Genomic DNA, 22,811 nt, shown 5'->3' with positions numbered 1-22,811 from the left:
CACACACACACACACACACACACACACACACACACACACACACACACACACACACACACACACACACACTCCGATATTTTCTCACTCCCACCACTTCACAGCCTTTCTCTTCCCTTTATCCTGATTACTGTCTCAGTAATCACTCCATCTCTCCATCTATTCATCTCTCTATCTCGTCATCTTTCTAATCACCCAGCTCATCTCATTTACATCCAAAGCGTTGTCTTGGACTCATAATAACCAGTGGTGGAAAAAGTACCCAATTTTCATACTTGAGCAAAAGGTTACGTTAATTGAAAATTACTCAAGTAAAAGTGAAAGTCACCCAGTAAAATACTACTTGAGTAAAAGTCTAAAAGTACTTGGTTTAAAATATACTTAAGTGTCAAAAGTAAATATAATTGCTAAAATATACTTAAGTATCAAAAGTAAAAGTAGAAATCATTTCTAATTCTTTATATTGAGCAAACGACACGGCACAATTATTTTTTTCTTTTTACTTACAGATAGCCAGGGGCTCACTCCAACACTCAGACATAATCTACATAAATTAGTGAGTCTGCCAGATCAGATGCAGTAGGGACGACCAGGGATTTTCTTTTGATAAGTGCGTGAACTGGACCAGTTCCCTGTCCTGCTAAGCATTCAACATGTAATGAGTACTTTTAGGTGGTAGGGAAAATGTATGGAGTAAAAAGTAAATTTTTTGGGGGGGAAATGTAGTGGAGTAAAAGTAAAAGTTGTCCAAAATATTGCAGAAACCCCCAAAAATGACTTAAGAAGTACTTTAAAGTATTATTACTTAAGTACTTTACACCACTGATAATAACCTTTAACCCTGTGTTCTAACTGATCAGTGGATTTCTATTGAGGTATTATTGTGTGTGTCGTATCTGGGATCTCCCAGAGAAGCCATAGTGAAATATTGGCTTCTCTAATGCTGACAGGCCTGGCTGATGCGGCCCACATGACTCACAGCGAAGGGAGAGCTGTGACCACACTGGTCTGGAAAGGAGGGCATTTGTTAATGCAATATTCGCTCAGAATTTGTGCGACTAGTTTCTCTCAAATGTTTGTCCTCGGGGGTTGAGACCTCTCAATGTATGGCAGCACTCGGGGGCTGTGTGTGGCTGAGCGTGTGGGTGTTTCAGTGAGAAAGACACCGGGGAGAGCCAAACAGTAAAAACAAAGCCCACTTCACAGCCCTCTTCATTGTCGACAACATCAAAGAGCCATTCCAGATTCTGAAGTAAGGAGGACTTGGAGAGTTAGATATTACCCAGACTAGACGGGTCAAGCCTTCCTGGCTTTCCTTACAAAAATAGTTTGGCTAAAAAAGTTGAAAAAGGAGAAAATTCTGCTCTGTTCTTTGTCTCAGTGTCATCTAAAATCAAATCTTATTGGTCACAGACACATATTTAGCAGATGTTATTGCGGGTGTATTAAGACGAGAAATGTTGGAGTCTGGAGTATGTATAAATATATACAGTACCAGTCAAAACTTTGGACACACCTACTCATTCAAGGGTTTTTCTTAATTTTTTACTATTTTCTACATTGTAGAATAATAGTGAAGACATCAAAACTATGAAATAACACATATGGAATCATGTAGTAACCAAAAAAGTGTTAAACAAATCAAAATATATTTTATATTTTATATTCTTCAAAGTAGCCACCCTTTGCCATGATAATCGCTTTGCACACTCTTGGCATTCTCTCAACCAGTTTCATGAGGAATGCTTTTCCAACAGTCTTGAAAAAGTTCCAACATATACTCAGCACTTTTTGGCTGCTTGTGGTCCAACTCATCCCAAACCATATCAACTGAGTTGATGTTGGGTGATTGTGATTGTTATCTGATGCAGCACTCCATCACTCTCTTTCTTGGTCAAATAGCCCTTACACAGCCTGGATGTGTGTTTTGTTGAAAAACAAATTATAGTCCACTAAGTGCAAACCAGATGGGATGGCGTATCGCTGCAGAATGCTGTGGTAGCCATGCTGGTTAAGTGTGCCTTGAATTCTAAATAAATCACTGACAGTGTCATGAGCAAAACACACCCACACCATCACACCTCCTCCTCCATGCTTCACGGTGGGAACAACACATGCTGAGATCATCCGTTCACCTACTCTGCGTCTCACAAAGACTGATTTACGCAGTCTCCTCTGAACAGTTGATGTTACCTCTTCAGCAGTGGTGACTCTGGGTCTTCCTTTCCTGCGGCGGTCCTCATGAGAGCCAGTTTCATCATAGCGCTTGATGGTTTTTGCAACAGTACTTGAAGAAACTTTCAAAGCTATTGTGATTTTCCGTATTGACTGACCTTCATGTCTTAAAGTTATGATGGACTGTTGTTTCTCTTTGCTTATTTGAGCTGTTCTTCCCATAATATGGACTTGGTCTTTAACCAAATAGGGCTATCTTCTGTATACCACCCCTACCTTGTCACAACACAACTGATTGGCTCAAACGCGTTAAGAAGGAAAGAAGTTCCAAAAAATTTACTTTTAACAAGGCACACCTGTTAATTGAAATGCATTTCAGGTGACTACCTCATGAAGCTGGTTGAGAGAATACCAAGAGTGTGCAAAGCTGAACAAAATATGAACGCAACATGCAACAATTTCAACGATTTTACTGAGCTACAGCTCATATAAGGAAATTAGTCAATTGAAATCAATTAATTGGCCCTAATCTATGGATTTCACATGACTGGGCAGGGGTGCAACCGTGGGTGGGCCTGAGAGGGCATAGGGCTACTCACTTGGGAGCCAGGCCCAGCCAATCAGAATATGATTGTACGTATGTTGTTCAGAGAGGCCAAAGGTACGGTCCTAGAGAGATGATAAATAGTGTCAGTGATGGTCAAGAGCCTTCCCTGGGGTCACAGAGGAGGTGATGGCCAGGGATGTAGTGGAGCATTAACATATATAATACATGGGTGAAAGGTCATGAAACTATCTCTTTGATGGACACAATGTTAGACCCACTCCACTGAAAAGGCCGAAATGTCAACTCCGTTGAGAAGGTTGAAGGGTCAACATCAACAACGTTTGAGTGGAGAACTAACCAGGAGAGGGTCAGAGGAAACAGTCACTCAGAAGCCCTTATTGAATACACTGGTGAGCTGTAACTCTAAGTGGACTTATGGAACTAAACAATTACAGGGGCTTATTCTGACAGAAATACACAGAGGTACAGGCTTGGAAAATAGTGTTGACCCCCCCCCCCCCCCCCACACACACACACACAAATACAAATAAGTGTCCAAGCACACATACAAACACACACAGTCATACAGAAGTTTCCAAGCAAACACATACACAAAAACGCACATAGCCTCTGGGATTGTCCAAGTCCACTGCCAAGTGCTCAGCAACAATTTCCTGAGTGGGCTCACAGGAAGAGCTCTTTTAAAAGAGCTGAGAACCTGATTCAGGGAGAACACAGGTCTCTGGCCCAAAGAAACACACACACACACACACACACACACACACACACACACACACACACACACACACACACACACACACACACACACACACACACACACACACACACACACACATATTCATCACCACACCACTTTGGCTGTTTCTGCACTTTCAGCACTCCCCTTCCCTCTTTTAACTAACACCCTACTAACTACCTCTCACAGTACCCTCAATACAGTCAGCCAAGCACAACACAGTAGGGATAGAATAACAAGAATCAGCTGGGAAATAAGACAATACACACACACACATCAGTGTCTGTTGGAGTTTCTACACTCTTAGAAAAAAAGGTGCTATCTAGAACCTAAAAGGCTTCTTCAGCTGTTCCCATAGGAGAACCCTTTGAAGAACCCTATTTGGTTCCCGGTAGAACCCATTGGATTCCATTTGAACCCTTTCCACAGAGGGTTCTACCTGGAACCCAAAAGGATTCTACCTGGAACCCAAAAGGCTCCTCCTTTGCCGAATAACTCTTTTGTAACCTTTTTTTCTAAGAGTGTAGAGGTGCAGTGGTTTGTTTTGGCACCTTCACCATTAAACATTTGACCGTGTCAGATCTCACACGTTGTGCTGGTCTGGCACAGGGGGCAGTTGTTTTAACCAGGGAGGTACTGAGCATGTGGATGTGTGGTCATGTAAAATCAACTACATATAACGCACACACACAGGGATGTTGACATATAAGCTTAAAATGGATACCATGCTATAAGGCTACAAAATGGATGGGGAGGTCATACGCACACAGTGTGTAGTATCACAGATGCGTCTTTGTGACCACTATAAGCAATTGAGCTGGCTTTTGATGACAGTGACACCACTTTAAAAGATCCACTAGTGATAAATCATGAGTAGGTAGGTCACCACAATTAATGGAGCAAAATGTATTCACTTTTATCCCAAATTCTTCCCAGATGATGTGTTTAACAGGGAGACGCCAAATCTGGGAGAAACATTTCAATCTCTGAAGAGTGATATCAAGTTTTCTTCAAACTACTACACACTAAAATCTCTCTATTTTCTTACCCACACTCCCTCTTGCTCTTTCTTTTTATGAGAGACGTAAGATGAAAGCCAGCTGCCCAATGTCAGGGGAGACCAGGCACAGAAAGAAGTCTTTGTGAATATCAAAAAATTAGGTAGAGAAGGAAAGGAGAGAAAAAAAATGGTGAAAGCTAAACTACCCAGGAGGCCTAGTCCGTGTGGGCGATATTACAGGCTCAACGTGACACCATACTTCGAGAGAGAGAATGAGAGGGAGGGAGAGAGAGAGAGAGAGAAAAAGAGGGGGGAGGGGTAGAAGGAGGGGAGGGTAGAATCTCGTGGGACTAGTTCTCTGTAGGAAACGTCTAGAATGTCGGTGGGTTTTGACTAAAAGTCAGTGAACACATCAGGAGGGATGAAGGATGAAATAAAACTACAAATATCATCCTGAACTACCAGGTGTACACATGTAATATCCCCTTCAGATAGAGCTGTACCACTGAGAGAGACAGCAAGAAACCAATGACAAATGTGTTATACCTGTATATTCATCCAGCAACACCGTGACTGCTAAGTAAATTATGGAAAAAAAATGCATATTTGTTTGGCGACAAACTGATAAGAATGGCGCTGATGAAATGGTAGTTGCTATGAGACAGAGAAGGCAGGGGAGTAGAGAAGGTGGTGTGGGGGGGATTCTGGCCTACCATTGTTCATTGTCCAGAGTGCTGCTTTCTCCTCCTGTAATCAGAGACAGAAAACAGAGCTTCCCAGGAGGTATCTGTCCGGTAGAAGAACTTCGTAGCGGAGCTCATGGAAACAACTGCTGTGTTTGCCAAGTGTGCCCACTCATAAATATGTGTATACTGTATGAACATAACTGCAGTGAGGATCCAGAAATATGTGTATACTGTATGAACATAACTGAAGTGAGGATCCAGAAATATGTGTATACTGTATGAACATAACTGAAGTGAGGATCCAGAAATATGTGTATACTGTATGAACATAACTGAAGTGAGGATCCAGAAATATGTGTATACTGTATGAACATAACTGAAGTGAGGATCCAGAAATATGTGTATACTGTATGAACATAACTGAAGTGAGGATCCAGAAATATGTGTATACTGTATGAACATAACTGAAGTGAGGATCCAGCAACGAAACAAAGCCAGACCCATTTCTGCCCTTTCAGAAGTATCCTTACTATATGCTACAGCATTAACAGTTGAGAGAACAGTTTAAACTTGATATATCAGCCTAGTTACTGGTGAGTGATATTCCTGAAAGTGCAGGATGGCAGAAAAATAAAAATAAAATAGAAAAGAGAGAATAGAAAAGGGAGTAAGGAGGTTTCTATCTGGTCTCATTAAATGGAGGTAGTTCAGGCTCCGAGTGCCACGTAAAGCTGTCATTCAGACCAGTGATTTAAACCTCTCTACTGCCTCCAATCCCAACCACTATATGCTTCCAATTACTGCTCTCCTTCTCCGTTGCTCTCTTCATCATCCTCAATCTCCCTCATTCTCCTTGTCCTGTCAGCATCTGGCCACATCACTCCTTTTATTTCCTCTTTGCTCCCCTGCATCCCTTTTGCATTTTTCCCTCTCTCTCCCCTTTTCTTTCCTCCATCTTTCAACCCCCTTCTTTCTTTCTTTCTTTCTTTCTTTCTTTCTTTCTTTCTTTCTTTCTTTCTTTCTTTCTTTCTTTCTTTCTCTCTTTCTTTCTTTCTTTCTTGTTGACAAAGTGCTCTGTCCATCTCTCGTCCTCCCTGTCTCCTCCTCTCGCGATTCTAAATGTAATGGGACTGCAGCATACAAACTGCTGACTCGGGCTAATGCGCAATTTTCTAATAATGCCTGTTCGTTTAAGTCACACAGGAAATGCATAATGGTGGCATTATTTTGTGCAGCCTGTTAGGTCACTAAATCACTGACGCCTGTTTTTCCTCAGTGCAGCTTTTACGACTAATAAACTCAAATAAAGTGTTCCATGAACACTCTCCTGAGAAAAAATGACATTTCCACATGCCTTTTTAGCCAACGCAGAGTGAGTATGTTAACTAGATGTATTCACAGTTGGTGCTATTCAGAAACCTGACAGATGGATGCTGCATAGCATTACACCTTGAACTGCTAGTAAAAGTCCTGCACACAGATCTCAACCATACTGTAATCATGGCTGTCTGACTAACATGCAATGTATGTACTAAGATTGAGGTGGAGCTGATTGAAAAGTACACACACATACAAACACACACACACACACACACACACACACCAAGCTAGATGACAGGTGAGAAGCTGTGCTGTCGATCATGACTTTATTACAGTTATAAAACCTTCCTGGGTTATTTTCTTCTAGAGCATTTTCCTCACTTAGAACCAATTTCTTCTACCTGCACAGTGCACACTGTCCTGCTCATAGGAGCATCATGAGGTTCAGTCTACAGCCCAGCACATGAATGGTGGCTAACAGTGCCTGGTTAAACCCTGAGCAGAGGAGATAGTCAAGCCCACATCTCTTAAAAGTCACCAGGGGATAGGAGGACAAGGGAAATTCTTTGAAGCTTTAGTATAAAGGCAGTCGACTTGACCCAAGGGGTCGTCCTCTTAGGCTAAATGAAAGGGCAGAGGAGAGAACAGTGCACCACCAACCTAGATGAACACCAACCAACCAGCCATAGCCATGACGAATCTCCACACTCTGACTTCCTGTTTCCTTTGTGTGAAATGATTCTGTCAGGTTCAGCTGGGCTGTGAGAATGGCAGCTGATGCACAGACACAAACATGCAGCCAGACAGACGTGCTGGGCTGGGGTCTGGGGATAAGGTTGGTATAGCTCCAGGGAGGGGTGGGGGAGTCTGAGAAAAACAGCCCAGCAGAGAGGTGCTAAGGCTGGGGAGTGTAACTCTGAGAGGAGGGTGGTGCTGGTGCTGATGGAGGAAAATCAGTGTACCATGAGGCTGAATCATTTGTATCCACTTACAGTTTGCCCAGCGCTGTTTTGTTGCAGCCTGAAAAGAGCTTGATTCAGTGTCTAAAGGCTTTGTTTCAGCTGCACCTGTAGTTGAGTGCTCCTATTTATCTATTTTCCTGGCATAATAGTGTGTGTGTGTGTGTGTGTGTGTGTGTGTGTGTGTGTGTGTGTGTGTGTGTGTGTGTGTGTGTGTGTGTGTGTGTGTGTGTGTGCGTTCTCTTTTTGCTGGCCAGTCGGCAGAGTACACGCCCTCTCTCCAATAGTGTGTATTTGCGCGCCGGTGCGTTCCTGTGTGTGTGTTCATGCATATGTGTGTAGCAGAAAGGAGGTGTGTATTGTGGTGGAGAGTGTCAGGGCACAGTGCCCTCTCAGTGTGAGCGGATTCATGAACCGCCGTGTAGCAGGCAGGTTAATTACACTGGAATGCTTCCCTGACCAGCGACAGAGGCTGAACACAACAGATACCACAGAGAATGCCACATTGAATGCCTGGGAAAGACAAGGTGACCTTTAACCACAGACAGACTGAGATTAACAGCAACAGAGATAAAGTTGGAGTGAAACAGAGAAAGAGCAGACAAGGACACAGGCTTGGAAAGGTGTGAAGTGAGTGAGAAATAGAATGTCTGACAAAGTTGTCAAAGGTGAAAGACAAAGAGAGGATAAGAAAAATGTATGATGAATGGAGATAAGAGTGGTATTTCTGTAGTCTCCATTTCAAACAAAATCTGCTGAATTGTTTATCTTCCTTTGTCCTTATCAAATGATCCAGGAAAGTGGCTCTGGTTCATACGTCATGATATTACTCCTAAAATAACAACGCTATAGAAATACTTTCCCCAGTCTGAAAGTGTGTTTGGCTAGGATTAACGACCTGGCTAAAGACACTAACAACCTTGTGCTTCTAAGCTAATGACTAACAATTTGATTGACATTATAGGTCATGTTACAATTAGGACTGGGCGATATATCGAATTCATTTGATTCATTTGAATGTATGTTTTAGCGCAATGTTCCGAATGCCTGTATTGCAAGAATCCATTTTTTGGGGGTTTGATGTTGTTTTTATGAGCGTTGTCTTTTTGGTCTCGTCTCCTTCTCTCCTTCTGTGCACCTTCCCAATCGCACAGACACCAAGCTACTCCCCCTGCCACTGACAACAACAAAGACGAAATATCACTTCTTCCTCTCTGACAACAAGCAGGTTCAACTAGGCTTGGGCGGTATCCAAATTGTCATACCTTCATATCGACATTGTGCCATACTGGGATATTCGATATTTTGGGCTCCCGAGGGGCGCAGCGGTCTAAGGCACTGCATCTCAGTGCAAGAGGCGTCACTATAGTACCTGGTTTGAATCCAGGCTGTATCACATCTGGCTATGGGGAGTCCCACAGGGCGGTGCACAATTGGCCGAGTGTCGCCGGAGTAGGCTGTCATTGTAAATAAGAACTGACTTGCCTAGTTAAATAAAAAAAATATTGACACTAAACACAAGGGCTGCTGTTTTCAAACCCCACAACTCTGTAATCAGAAGGTTAGCAATGCTAACAAGTAAATGTAGAATCCCATAGAGAATGCTAACTAAATGCTAACGGGTGCCGTTTCAGACCTAAACCGTTTCAGACCTAAACTATAGAAGTAACTCAAAAATGCTACTCACAGTTAATTATTTTTTTTTTTTAACCTTTATTTAACCAGGAAAAGCCCATTGAGACATTGAGACCCAGAGTCTCTATTTCAAGGGAGACCTGGCCAAGAAGGCAGCAACTATCAATACATTACAGAATTAAAACATTCAACAATACAACAACATGATCTAGCCTAAAAAAAGCATTTACACTCCTCTGTAACAGAGTCTCCCATCAAAATGTTACATTTATTCAGTGGCACTAACACATCTACAGTAGATGAAGCATGGATTGTAGACTATTCCATGCCTCTGGTGCACAAGACGAGAAGGCAGTCTTGCCTAATACTGTAAATGTCCTGGGGAATTTAAGTAGCAACCACCTAGCAGATTGGGTATGGTAACTGCTGGTTACCACCTGTTGCTGACAAGTGTATAAAATCAAGCACACCGCCATGCAATCTCCATAGACAAACATTGGCAGTAGAATGGCCTTACTAAAGAGCTCAGCGACTTTCAACGTGGCACCGTCATAGGATGCCACCTTTCCAACAAGTCAGTTTGTCAAATGTATGCCCTGCTAGAGCTGCCCCGGTCAACTGTAAGTTGCTGTTATTGTGAAGTGGAAACGTTTAGGAGATACAACGGCTCAACCACGAAGTGGTAGGCCACACAAGCTCACAGCACTGGACAGGCGAGTGCCGAAGCGCATAAAAATAGTCTGTCCGAGCTTCCCGAGTGGTGCAGCGGTCCAAGGCACTGCGTTGCAGTGGTAGAGGCGCCAGTACAGACCCGGGTTCGATCCCAGGGTTTGTCGCAGCCGGCCGCAACCGTGAAGTCCATGAGGCGGCGCACAACTGGCCCAGCGTCGTCCGGGTCAGGGGAGGGTTTGACCGGCCAGGATGTCCTTGTACCATCACGCTCTAGCGACTCGTGGCGGCCCGGCCGCATGCACACTGATTTCGGTCGCAGTTGTACGGTGTTTCCTCTGACACATTGGTGCGGCTGGCTTCCGGGTTAAGCGAGCAGTGCGTCAAGAAGCAGTGCGGCTTGGCAGGGTCGTGTTTCAGAGGACGCATGGCTTTCGACCTTCAGCTGTCCTGAGTCCGTACAGGAGTTGCAGCAATGGGACAAGACTGTAACTACCAATTGGATATCACAAAATTGGGGTAAAAAATATATATATTTTTTAATTGTCTCTCCTTGGCTGCAATACTCACTACCGAGTTCCAAACTGCCTGTGGAAGCAACGTCAGCACAATAACTGTTGGTCGGGAGCTTCATTAAATGGGTTTCCATGGCCGAGCAGCTGCACACAAGCATAAGATCCCCATGCTCAACGCCAAGCGTCGGCTGGAGTGGTGTAAAGCTGGCCACCATTGGACACTGGAGCAGTGGAAACACGTACTCTGGAGTGATGAATCACGCTTCACCATCTGGCAATCCGACGGACTAATCTGGGTTTGGCGGATGCCAGGAGATCGCTACCTGCCCCAAAGCATAGTGCCAACAGTAAAGTTTGGTGGAGGAATAATGCCCTGGGGCTGTATTTCATGGTTCTGGCTTTGCCCCTTAGCTCCAGTGGAGGAAAATCTTAAAGCTACAGAATACAATGACATTCTAGACGATTCTGTGCTTCCAACTTTGAGGCAACATTTTGGGGAAGGCCCTTTCCTGTTCAGTATGACAATGCCCCCGTGCACAAAGTGAGGTCCATACAGAAATGGTTTGCCGAGATCGGTGTGGAAGAACTTGACTGGCCTGCACAGAGCCCTAACCTCAACCCCATCGAACACCACGGAATGCCGACTGCGAGCCAGACCTAATCACCCAACATCAGTGCCCGACCTCACTAATGCTAATGTGGCTGAATTGAAGCACGTCCCCGCAGCAATGTTCCAACATCTAGTGGAAAGCCTTCCCAGAAGAGTGGAGGCTGTTATAGCAGCAAAGGGGGGGACCAACTTCATATTAATGCCCATGATTTTGGAATGATATGTCCGACGAGCAGGTGTCCACATACTTTTGGTCATGTAGTGTAGCTTACTACCTACTAAATTAGCAAACCAAATGCACAACCGCAGAGCATTTAACACATTTTAGACAGTTAACTTAATAGTTATAAGATATCTAGCTGGCAAACATTTAGTTGTAAATTCCATACTGTAATTAGATCCCATGGCGCATGCTGCACAACAGTGAGTGACTAACAAGGCTCCGTCCGGTCTCTCGTCATTGTATGCTTGTTAAACCCCACGTGACACGTGACTGGGGACTACAGTAATGTGACACGTTAAATGAAGAACGTAATGTTCTTCAACTCCTAACGTATTGCACAAGTTAACTGCAGGTACTTCCTTAAAATGGAGCTACAAACATTCAAATGTAGAAAAATATATATATAAAACAATTGTTTTAACGGTATTGACGGTATTGAAAAACCATCCGTGGCTTTTCCCAAATACCCCGGTATACGGTATATATACGGTATACCGCCCAAGCCTAGTTTCAACTTGCTATTTGTATTTGACGTTTGGTCCAATAGAATTGGTCGATTCCCTTTCTAACGATACCCTTTTTATGTCTCAACTCCAAATGTCTAGAACAGAGCAGACCCTACTAAAACGAGAGTATCAATGAACATGATTGTGGAAAGGTTATGCTCAGTTTCTGTGTTACCATGTACCGCAACAGCATTTTAGCCACATACTGTTATGTGCTAGCTGTTAGTATGTGTTTTATAAATGTGCAATGAGCAGAAAAATACGCATTTATATAGGGCATTGGCAACTCGTTCTCATCTTCATATCCAGGTGGGCCACTTGATTTCTACATCTAACAAAGTGAACAGGCCATGTTGTTCAAACAGTTGGAGACAGGCAGGAGGGTGTATTCATAACAGTTCAACTGTTCTACCTGGTTAGCAAGCAAATAGATGCAGGTTGGCTAGACTTTACATATAAAGATTAGCTGGCTACTCACTAGCAAGTGGGCTTGTGCTTGAGAGATTGTTTATGAGACCCGTATTAATGTTCTATAATGCCTGTTACCAGAAGGTGGACATTATTACTGTATGTGCATGGATCTGGTTACATTTGAAACAAAAAGGGCATTTTCATAGACAGACTTGGAAGCCAGATCAATAATTATTGTAAAAAATAAAAAAATAAACTGTTTAAACAATTTTGATTAAATAATTTAATTATTAGTGGGTCTTATGGTTGTGGAAGGCTTCAATTTAGCCCAAGTATACTTTTACAAGCTCTGTATTCATTAGATTATTCCTGACTGTTTGAAATGCGGTGTATTGACCTTTAATTGCGCAACAAAGCAGTATATCTTAAAATGCCCATAAGTTTGAAAGAAATTGAGATAGGATTTTTAGGCCATATTGCCCAGCCCTAGTTGGGTGTGTGGCATTCCTTAATATACAGTATGCTTTGTCAGCAGATTCCTGCACACAGCCACAGAGCATGGCAATCACGGATACTAATGGACTCCTCTGTCTAACATCATCCTATAGTTAATGGAGTTTATTTTAGCTCTATTGAGCTACACAGTACTGTACTGTAGGGCTATATTTTGTAATTGTGGAGACTGGAGAGTTAACTTCAGTAGAACCTACAATCGTGGCCAAAAGTTTGGAGAATGACACAAATATTAATTTCCACAAAGTTTGCTGCTTCAGTGTCTTTATATATTTTTGTCAGATGTTACTATGGAATACTGAAGTATAATTACAAGCATTTCATAAGTGTCAAAGGCTTTTATTGACAATTACATGAAGTTGATGCAAAGAGTCAATATTTGCAGTGTTGACCCTTCTTTTTCAAGACCTCTGAAATTCACCCTGGCATGCTGTCAATTAACTTCTGGGCCACATCCTGACTGATGGCAGCCCATTCTTGCATAATCAATGCTTGGAGTTTGTCAGAATTTGTGGGTTTTTGTTTGTCCACCCGCCTCTTGAGGATTGACCACAAGTTCTCAATGGGATTGACCACAAGTTCATGGGGAGTTTCCTGGCCATGGACCCAAAATATCGATGTTTTCTTCCCCGAGCCACTTAGTTATCACTTTTGCCTTATGGCAAGGTATTCCATCATGCTGGAGAAGGCATTGTCCGTCACCAATCTGTTCCTGGATGGTTGGGAGAAGTTGTTCTCGGAGGATGTGTTGGTACCATTCTTTATTCATGGCTGTGTTCTTAGGCAAAATTGTGAGTGAGCCCACTCCCTTGGCTGAGAAGCAACCCCACACATGAATGGTCTCAGGATACGTTACTGTTGGCATGACAGAGGACTGATGGTAGCGCTCACCTTCTCTTCTCCGGACAAGCTTTTTTCCAGATGCCCCAAACAATCGGAAAGGGGATTCATCAGAGAAAATGACTTTACCCCAGGTCCTCAGCAGTCCAATCCCTGTACCTTTTGCAGAATATCAGTCTGTCCCTGATGTTTTCTCCTGGAGAGAAGTGGCTTCTTTGCTGCCCTTCTTGACACCAGGCCATCCTCCAAAAGTCTTTGCCTCACTGTGCATACAGAGGCACTCACACCGGCCTGCTGCCATTCCTGAGCAAGCTCTGTACTGGTGGTGCCCCGATCCCGCAGCTGAATCAACTTTAGGAGACGGTCCTGGCGCTTGCTGGACTTTCTTGGGCGCCCTGAAGCCTTCTTCACAACAATTGAACCGCTCTCCTTGAAGTTCTTGATGATCCGATAAATTGTTGATTTAGGTGCATTCTTACTGGGAGCAATATCCTTGCCTGTGAAGCCCTTTTTGTGCAAAGCAATGATGACAGCACGTGTTTCTTTGCAGGTAACCATGGTTGACAGAGGAAGAACAATGATTCCAAGCACCACCCTCCATTTGAAGCTTCCAGTCTGTTATTCTAACTCGAACTCTCCAGCCTTGTCCTCATCAACACTCACACCTGTGTTAACAAGAGAATCACTGACATGATGTCAGCTGGTCCTTTTGTGGAAGGGCTGAAATGTAGTGGAAATGTTTTTGGGGGATTCAGTTCATTTGCATGGCAAAGAGGGACTTTGCAATTAATTGCAATTCATCTGATCACTATTCATAACATTCTGGAGTATATGAAAATGTCCATCATACAAACTGAGGCAGCAGACTTTGTGAAAATTAATATTTGTGTCATTCTCAAAACTTTTGGCCACGACTGTACACTACCATTCAAAGGTTTGGGGTCACTTAGAAATGTCCTTGTTTTCCATGAAAACATACATGAAATGAGTTGCAAAATTAATAGGAAATATAATAAAGACGTTGACAAGGTTATAAATAATGATTTTTTATTTAAATAATTGTGTCCTTCAAACTTTGCTTTCGTCAAAGAATCCTCCATTTGCAGCAATTACAGCCTTGCAGACCTTTGACATTCTAGTTGTCAATTTGTTGAGGTAATCTGAAGAGATTTCACCCCATGCTTCCTAAAGCACCTCCCACAAGTTGGACTGGCTTGACGTGCACTTCTTACGTACCATACGGTCAAGCTGCTCCCACAAAAGCTGAATAGAGTTGAGATCTGGTGACTGTGCTGGCCACTCCATTATAGACAGGATACCAGCTGACTGCTTCTTCCCTAAATAGTTCTTGCATAGTTTGGAGCTGTGCTTTGGGTCATTGTCCTGTTATAGAAGGAAATTGGCTCAAATTAAGCACCGTCCACAGGGTATGACATGGCGTTGCAAAATGGAGTGATAGCCTTCTTTCTTCAAGATCCCTTTTATCCTGTACAAATCTCCCACTTTACCACCACCAAAGCACCCCCAGACCATCACATTGCCTCCACCATGCTTGACAGAAGGCGTCAAGCACTCCTCCAGCATCTTTTCATTTTTTCTGCATCTCACGAATGTTCTTCGTGATATGAACACCTCAACCTTAGATTCGTCTGTCCACTGTCCTCAACACTTTTTTCCAATCTTCCTCTGTCCAGTGTCTGTGTTCTTTTGCCCATCTTAATCTTTTATTTTTATTAGCCAGTCTGAGATACGTCTTTTTCTTTGCAACTCTGCCTAGAAGGCCAGCATCCCATAGTCGTCTCTTCACTGTTGATGTTGAGACTGGTGTTTTGCGGGTACTATTTAATGAAGTTGCCAGTTGAGGACTTGTGAGGCATCTGTTTCTCAAACTAGACACTCTAATATACTTGTCCTCTTGCTCAGTTGTGCACCGGGGCATCCCACTCCTCATTCTATTCTGGTTAGAGGCAGTTTGCGCTGTTCTTTGAAGGGGGTAGTACACAGTGTTGTACGAGATCTTCAGTTTCTTGGCAATTTCTCATATGGAATTGCCTTCATTTCTCAGAACAAGAATAGACTGACGAGTTTCAGAAGAAAGTTCTTTGTTTCTGGCCATTTTGAGCCTGTAATCGAACCCACAAATGCTGATGCTCCAGATACTCAACTAGTCTAAAGAAGGCCAGTTTTATTGTTTCTTTAATTAGCACAACAGTTTTCAGCTGTGCTAACATAATTGCAAAAGGGTTTTCTAATGATCAAATAGCCTTTTAAAATGATAAACATGGATTAGCCAACACAACGTGCCATTGGAACACAGGAGTGATGGTTGCTGATAATGGGCCTCTGTACGCCTATGTAGATATTCCATTAAAAATAATCAGCCATTTCCACATTTCCAGCAACAATAGTCATTTACAACATTAACAATGTCTACACTGTATTTCTGATCAATTTCATGTGATTTTAGTGGTCAGAAAATGTGCTTTTCTTTAAAAAAACAAGGACATTTCTAAGTGACCCTAAACTTTTGAATGGTAGTGTATATTGTCATAGAAATTACAGCAAAATCTGTTTTCATAAAATGTGGACAATTCGTCCCTCTTCATAAAAAATAACTGGTAGGAAAAAATTACAGCATTCCAGCAACCATCTTATCTTACTTTTGGCACTGTAAAAAAAAAAACTCTTAAAATATATTTTGGTATACTGATCCCTAATATTTCAAATAGAAAGTCTTAGATATGCCAAGATGGCTGAGTAGGAGGTACTAGAGGAGGATGAGTCTGTGGGGCCTTGGATCCTTGCTATGCTAGCTCAGAAAAATATAGAGTAATTCCCTACACTTTTGTTCCGGATCATAAATCAAACATCTCCATACGAGGGAAATCAAACATCGCCATATGAACAAGCAGACAAGTTAAAAGTCAACCATCCCACTGCGCTCTCCAAAGCTAAGTATCAAAGGATTACCCTGTAGGCATGCCAAATACTCCTCCTATCCATATTCATGCTGGAAACGGGGCAATAAGATCCATCCATACTGTTACATACACCACTCTGGCAGCACTTCTGTCACTTTGTTGACAAGGAGATAATCTACGCTTTCAGAGGGGAGATTTTTTTTTTTGCTAGTGGCAGTTTCCCAGTCTTTCATTCTTCTCTACAAAAAGTAATACATATATAACTAGTGCTCTGTAAAGATGTTTGGCAGACAGACAGTCTATGCAGTGTGCACTGATGTTCACATAGTAGGAAATAAGAGTATTTGACCCAATAGCGGTTAGTAGTCGATGGCCTCTGGACTTTTGCCAGATTGCCTCGATGGACTCATGCCAAAATTGAGTGTATACAAAGTAGTCGAGGCAGTTAAGACTGAATAAATACAGTCATTAGTCCCTGAGGTTAAGATAACAGTATCTGGGTATCAATGTCAGCATCTGTATTACTGTCAGCATCTGGTTTTGTGTAGGATTTCTCAGTTGCATCTTTCAGGGTATTTTTCTGGTAAACGGTTCCTGATATAAGTAATGGGGAGTTTCTCAATGAAGTATTGCACAACCAGGTCAAAGTCCACAAATTCTGGGCTCTGGTTTCCCTAGGCGTTACCCCCATCTAGGCCATTAAACAGCCAGAGACTGGTGTTTCACTAGAGGGCTGCCCTCCAAAAACTTCAGGGGCCTCCTCGTTGTCTCGTTGTGCCACACAGCAACAGCAGACTAGTAAAACAAGCTGTAAAACTCTACCTACGACATAACTGTTAAGTTAATATACTATAGGGGTGCCAGCAGACCTGATGTCCATGATTTCTAAGAGCACTCCAACATATTGAAATCTAAACTATAAGATAAAAACACTGTATTTTTCCTTCAAAATAAATCATTTTGTCAGAATGCACATTCACAAAAAATGTATTTGCATTGAAATATGCAGGAGCTGTTCTCATTTCACAATACAATTTATATCATGCTGCTAAGAGATCTGGAGTTGTCATAGACAGCTTTTTCTTCAAAGACCTTTTCAAATGACAGGTCCTTCGGACAACTACTCCAAGAACGAAAAGAAGGATTATCATGCATATTCATATGCATTTCAGAGAGATAGTTCAACTGCTCTGGCAGCACAGAGAAGAGTGAAGTGTCAGGTAAACCAAAACAGGATATTTGCAGTCAGCATTTTGCTTATCTGACAAGATGGATTGTTATTCATTTACAATAGTTAATGTACTAAATTACACAATTGTAGATACAAAAAAAATTATGAAAGGTTGTATATAAAGAATGCATGTAATCCCTTTGCACTAGCCTTGGCATGACTGATCAGCTATGTTGATACCATAATGTTACCACTTACAGACAGCATTCCTTTCCCTGAAACAGTGGACCAAAACATCTTTCCAAACTTTGTGGGAGAGAAATGCCAAACATTTGAATTCCCACAATTAGTGTTGTATCCACGCATGACTTACAAACACCAACAGTCCCTCCTTTCTTTTCTCACAGTGAGTACTCAAGTTCTCTTGAAGTGAAGCTCAGCAAAATTGGTGAACAGAGCCATCGCTTTGGCCTCGGCCTCCCAGACACCATAGCCTTTTATCTCGTAGTTGACTAGCTAGTCCCGACAACAGCAGGAAACATCCTGACACTACTCCAAGTCAGAGGAACTGAATGAGGCACAGCTAAAGCACAGAGGAGCCCATCCTCTTAGCTCCAACTAACCCCGGAGACGCTGAGACGGTACAGGAAGGAAAAAGAGAAAACAATTCCTGGTGAATTGACAGTGTTTGTGTGTCATTGGCTGGTTTTCTTCACCAAAGTTGAAGGCTGTGACAGCACAGATGGAGAGAAGTGCACCTCTAGGTATCTCTCTCTCCCTCTCTTGACCAATTTATTTCGCACATCTCTAGCACAACATAGAACAGCTATACCATACCGTCCAACACGGCACAGCAAAATCCAGGAAAGAGAAGCACAGCCCTCTGTACATGTCATTGACCAGACGGTCTTTTACAGACTATTTTATAGTCTCAAATGTTACAGTCTATTTTACAGTCTCAAATCAAATGTTATTGGTTGCGCACACCTCATTTTTCAAATGTTAGCGCGGGTGTAGCGAAATGCTTATGTTCCTAGCTTCAACAGTGCTGTGTGGCAGGCAGCAGTGGTTTCATAACCATGCTAACGGGGAGCCTCTCCCTGCCCTGGCCTGCATAGAGCATGTCAGTCAGGAACCCCACTGGGTACAGATGGCGCTTCGTCTGTGTGCTCATTCATACTGTACACCCAAAAAACTGTTCCATGTTGTTGGAGGCCTGTGCTGCTATTGATTCATAATCCTCCATGGTATGCGAAAGTCTACGAAAGGTCTTGAGAGAACTAACTTTGCCAAGTGAGGGAACGAGAGAGAGAGAAAGAGAAAGAGAGAGAGAGAGAGAGAGAAGAGAGAGAAGCAAGAAAAGAGGAAAAACTTGACACATCTGGTTGTGTGTGTGTGTGTGCGTGTGTGTGTGTGTGTGTGTGTGTGTGTGTGTGTGTGTGTGTGTGTGTGTGTGTGTGTGTGTGTGTGTGTGTGTGTGCGCGCGTGAGAGAGAGAGAGAGACACACACACACACACACACACACACACACACACACACAGATACATACAGAGACAGAGAGCAGAGAGAGTTGTAGAGCAAAAAGAAAAGTTTGCTGCATGACCTGAAATTCTATTGACCAGAATAACAATGTCTCCCTCACTCCGAGTCTCTGTGCACTCACACGCCGTCTGAACATAATCATTTAATCTCCATCTATTATAACACTCCCCTTAGCGAGCCCTGTCACCCAGCCCTGGCCAAGCCGCCATGCTGTTGAGAGCAATTCATTACTTGTTTAGATGAAAATGACCTGTCATTAAGGAGAGGAGTGGAAATCTACAGAGCAGTGTTTTTCACTAGAAGGGAGGCCATTACTGGGCCCAGTGGCATGACATGGACCCAGTAATACAATGAGAAGGCTGTAAAAGCCTCCCACTGCTGTACGAGCTCTTTATCTCTCAGTGAGGGTGAATCTCAAATATATTTTCCTTGATCCTCACACCCTCTCTCAGGGCTTGACATTAACTTTTTTAGCCACTTGTCCTTCAGACTGATTTCTTACTTGTCTGAAAGTTGAAGTCACATGCTCGCAATGGCAAGAAAGGTGTTTATTTTTCTGGCCTCGCATGCATGCAACATTTCTGTCTTATGACGCTTTGCTCGACTCTGAGGTTTGTTCAAATTTCTCATTTGATTTTTCTATCTCTCTCATTATTACCTTAGGCCTCCCATGTTTTGGGGTTATTCAAAAACAACATAAAACTTTCTGAGATAGCCTAGAACTCTGATGAAATAGCGCGGCAGGAGAAATAAAGCATACATTAAACTGAAAGAGTGGCTTAGTAGGCCAAGTCATACTCATATCAAATGGGAGAAAAATAGAACATATCGGCTTCTACAACAATAAGACACTGGAGTGTCCGCTATAAAAATAGACTTCGGCTATTGACCCAGATCATCCGACATTAGAGAGAGAGAAAAACAACAACATTTTCTGACCGGATATTTTGCGCTGCTTTGGTGAGACTATCTCTGTCTACATTGTTTTCTTGCTCTGTGTAACTATAACATATTTATTGAAAGAGGCTATAGCAAATAGGAATATAGGAAATGTATTCATTTACTCAGAATGTCAACCACACACTGCCCAGCTGTGCTCTGCGGCAGCCTGATCCAATTCTGATTGGAGTAATTGTTTGATATCGTGATTTTTTTTACTTGTCCGTTCGGACAACTGAAATATGTATTCTGGTTGTCCGACTATTTGTTTTACTTGCCCCAGATAAGCCTTACTGTCGAGCCCTGATCTCTCCTCCATGCCAGAAACAAGACTAACCCCCAAACACACACACACACACAGCACCAGCTCCACTCACCTTGGCAAATAGGTCTTATCAACAGGCATGCAGAACCAGGAATCTGCAGGGTAAAGTCTATGACCTTCAGCAATTATCCCTCTGTACACAAACAGAATTCTACACATGAGCACACACACACACACACACACACACACTAAAGTGGCTTATTTTCATTCCGCAATGGCCATAGTGGGGAAGTAATTATTTCTGTAGAGAGTATCGTCACTTTGTGATCCCTGCAGGTTTTGCAGAAATCAGTTGCTAATAAAGTTCATCAGTAACAATTGTATAAGCAGGGTCACCATGACAACACCCTGTCAAACATCACTGTAGTTCATTATCGCTCCAGGAATTAGCCTGCTACACCTTTCAACCTATAGTCCATATCTTAGAACAAACAGGGCCATACCACAGTCACATCTCCTGAACAATAAGGTGTGGATGTTTTAAATCTAACTGTAAATCAATCTTTATTTGAGAGAAACAGCCCCTGTATCCCTCCAATGTGAAAAGCTGTGAGTGACATCAGGCTATAAATGTCCTCCCTAGGCAGATGGTATATTGTAATTTCACACCAATTACCTCCTCTCCATAATGCATTGCACAATCGCAGGGTAGTGAAACGGTCTCAGAAGACTTCCTACGGTAACTCGCTAAAGAGGTTTGTGCTTTTGCCTTTGAGAAACCCTTAGTGTATTCCACTAGAGCAATTTCAGGAGTGCCCAAATTAATGCGTTAAATAGAGTATTGGGATGTGAGGATATGATTAATAATTGTAATTGCTTTGCCACTCAATTGTGTGACTTCAATTGCCTGTCTACATAGCATTCTTTTCAAACAGGGCTAGATGTTACATGTGCTTAATGGACAGCAATCTGACAACACAGTCAATCATCTGTAAAAAAATAAAATTAAAAATGATTGAAGTGTGTTTCATGCATTAACACCTCAGTTATGAAGCTTACATAACACTGTCATACCAGTTACAATACATGTCAAACAATCACTTATGACATCTGCCTATGTGCTGTGAACAAGGTGCCCTCTATTCAGACACCAAGTGTTCTTCAAGGAGATCAGTACGTTCAGAACCAACATGTCCAGACATGTTTTGTGTGTCACACCTATTTTTAGGTGTGTTTTAGGTTGATCCACTGGGAATGTCTCTTGCTACATGTGATTGTTAATATGCAACTGTATAATCACCATTTAGTCAAAATACAGTTATCCAATAAAAACAGCCTTCATTTTACATGAAAAAGTAGCACAGTGGCACTCATAGGTTTCTACCAATAAATCCCTATCCACCATTGACAAGTCATGCGCTACACCTTCTCTACTTAAGTTTGTGCGATACACATTCACATCCACCTGAGAATCAGTTCCAACACAGCGACTCCCTGGATACCCTTCTTGCACAACTCTGGGATGCACCGGGATGAAATAAATATTAAAGTGCTGGTTTGCATTTTCCTGCCGTCTGGGATAAATCAAACACCCTGATATGAGCTGCCATGTACATTGTGATTCCGTGTGTGATGCTTCTGCCTGGAGGGGGAAAACACTCTTTTCATATCTGAATACATAAAGGCCAGGGATACGTGAGGGGAAATTCAACCCCCAACAGGGAGGATGGATAGAGGTAGGGAGGGGTGAAACAGAGGGTATGGGGGGAGGAGAGACTCTATTCTCGGTTAAGCACACAAATAATCCTAGTAGGAATATGTAGGATAGAGAAAGGCAGAAACTTAAATGAACAGGCAAATTTAGCAACCTTGAAATCAAAACATTCCCACTCTAGACCAACCCAGAAAATACTTAAATAGGGCAAGGGAACAGAGGTCTGTTCATCCCAGTGTTTCCCCTTGAGAGGAGAGGGCAGCGGGGGTATTAAGGCGTTACTGACAGGGCCTTTTCACCACAGGCCAGCACCAACAAACTTCATGACAATGCCCACAGGGGAGAGCAGATGTCCGTTGCCAGCAGCACATCTGCATACAGCCACAGTCCCCACCCCTTCGACCCCTTCCACGCCCAGACAAAAGAACCCTCTCCCAAGGACCTTCCTTCCACTTGAGCCTCAAATGGAGAAAAAAAAGGATATATTTTCATACCAATCCCTGCCAGGTCCTTTAACATGATAATGCCAAATTGTGAAGTAGGGGGAATGGAGAGTCCAATAAAGCTCATGTTGGTTTGCACCACAGTAATCACTGTATGAGGAGTCTGAATTCTGCACATTATTGGTTTTCAGTGATTATGTGGGATACTTTAGTAAAATCAATGACAAAAGCTGAATCCAGGGGACTTGGAAGAAGTGATTTGGCCCTCTAAAATCACCCCACCTGCTTCCATCTGTGATGTGTGCTGTAGATGCAAGCAATAAAGCAAAGAGTGGGAGGGAGAGACTACACTTGTAAACCTCAAGTTAATAAAAGTAAAGGGTGGGAGGGAGAGACTACACTTGTAAACCTAAAGTTAATAAAAGTAAAGGGTGGGAGGGAGAGACTACACT

At 42.7% G+C, this 22,811-nt stretch overlaps 1 protein-coding gene across 1 annotated transcript in view; it reads right to left on the bottom strand.

Moving 5' to 3' along the window:
* Window positions 1–22,811, bottom strand: part of LOC106577038 (C-terminal-binding protein 2) — a 102,997-nt gene that overhangs the window by 79,039 nt on the left and 1,147 nt on the right. The gene's annotated exons all lie outside the window — the stretch shown is intronic.

This window comes from Salmo salar, chromosome 18 (assembly GCF_965601325.2).
Source record: "Salmo salar chromosome 18, fSalSal1, whole genome shotgun sequence".
NCBI lineage: Eukaryota > Metazoa > Chordata > Actinopteri > Salmoniformes > Salmonidae > Salmo > Salmo salar.
The sequence above is the reverse complement of the archived record's forward strand: the minus strand, read 5'-3'. Positions and strand labels throughout refer to the sequence as shown.